This window comes from Vidua macroura, chromosome 3 (assembly GCF_024509145.1).
Source record: "Vidua macroura isolate BioBank_ID:100142 chromosome 3, ASM2450914v1, whole genome shotgun sequence".
NCBI lineage: Eukaryota > Metazoa > Chordata > Aves > Passeriformes > Viduidae > Vidua > Vidua macroura.
Window position 1 is genome coordinate 104,380,682 of NC_071573.1, and position 1,994 is coordinate 104,382,675.

The following is a 1,994-nucleotide window of genomic DNA, read 5'->3' on the forward strand; positions in this document are numbered from 1 at the left end:
AAAAAAAAAGAACTCTTAACAAAAATAACAACGAAACACACCACCACCACAACAAAACAAACAAACACAACAAGAAAAACAAAACAAAAACTCAAAATCTGTGGTGTTTTCATTAAAACGTCAAAACCTTTTGGTTAGAAAAATTTGGAAAATATGTTTGACGAGTTCTTTTTTTTAAAATTCATACAGCATGTCTCAGGGAGGGGAAAGGAAGGACAGACAAGAGAAAAATTTAAAAAAGAGAAAAAATATGGGATGGGGGAAAAGTTGAATGGAGAAGGGGAAAAAAGAAAAAAGGAAAAAGAAAAAAAAGAAAAAAAAAGAGAAAAGAAAAGAAACTGGTATTTCCTGCAAAACTTTGTTTAAAAAGAGAAGTAATGTTCAGCTGAAAATACTTCAACAGCAGCAATAAAAAAGTAACTTTAGCAAGTACTTAAACCACACAAATAAATTTACTCACCTGCATGGCATGATTTCCTTGTCTGAGCAAAGTTTATGAACTGCTCATGTGTCAGTAGGATGGATTCCTGGTAAAGAACTGATTTATTTCAGTGAGTAATCCTAACACAAATTGGGTATAAGATCAGAATAGGTGTCTGGCTTCAGTGATTCCTGATTTACATCATTAGCCAGCAGAACTGAACTCTGACATTTCTCCTTAAACATGCGTAGTATTAAATGAAACTGGCTTGTTTGACCTGATGTTGTTCACTGCTCCACAGAGATAATACCAAACTCTGCCCTAACATGTATGTACATTAACCCTGATGATCTTAAAGGGAAGCTGAACTTGTGCATGTATCAGAGGGCAGAATTTACCCCTGTTCTTACAATAACTAGAAATTTCAATTATATGTCTGGCACATGACGGATTTTAGATTGATTTCTGAATAAAAGCAAGCACTTTACTGGCTTTAGCACTCAGCCAAGCCAATTGGAAAGAATGTGTAAACTTTACCTTTTGCCTACTCCATCTGCCTGTGACTTGAGAGTTGCCTTTGCATAAACCTTACTTGGGTATTTGTTATCTACTCTACAGGCACACTGTGATCTTTATTTTCCTTTCAATCCCAGCCACCATCGAGCCTAATAAGAACTGACATTATGTTGAGTTTTTCTAAAATAATGCTGGGGTTGAGGCTTATGTTCTGGGATGACAGTAAAACCCAGCCAAAGCTATGCTCTGAAGAAGCTCAGGAAGGCACAGCATGGATGAGAGGAGCTCAGGGGTGCAGGGCAAGTCATCCCTTCGGCTGCCTGGTAGCAAAACTCTTTGGTGTGAAGGACTCGGGGACTTGCAGGGGGTATGTTTTGCTCAGTGAAGTTTCTCCCTGGCCGATGGCTCAGAGCTCCTCGAGGGTTTCGGAGGCTGCGGGCTCTCCGCTGGCCCCCGGAGGGAGCTGCAGGCTGCCGCAAGTTCCGCTCGCCGGGCCAGGCACCGGGCATGGGATGGGGATGGGGACGGGGACGGTGCGGGTAAATCACCGCTGTGACTAAACAGCCCGCGGTGGGAAAACAGCAATCCAAAAACCGACGAGGAATTCAAGGTCTTTTTCCACCTACAGCTGAGAGTGTGTTTGATAAGCAACACCTAAAACATGTTAGGAAGGAGACAGTTTGTTTGCTTGAGTGTGACTTTCTTGGCAGCAGGATTTCTCTCTAATTTATAACCATTATGTAAACTTCTGACTTCCAGATTCACACTGTGAAAATATTCAAGATGAACTAATCAGGGTGGAAATCTGAAATTGTTTCTGCATGGTTTATATCCCCCATCTGGCAGCACAGAACAAACAGTACGACCCTGATGGTGTTTACATGAGTTACCTTGTTGGAGGAAATGATTGTACTTAGAAAATTGTCCTTGCTCAAGAAATGTAACAACTTGTTGGCCTAAACAGGGCTTTATAGCTTTATAGCTTTTAAATCTCTCTCTCTCTTTTTTTTTTTTTTTTTTTTTTTTTTTTTTTTTTTTTTTTTTTTATTGTATGTGT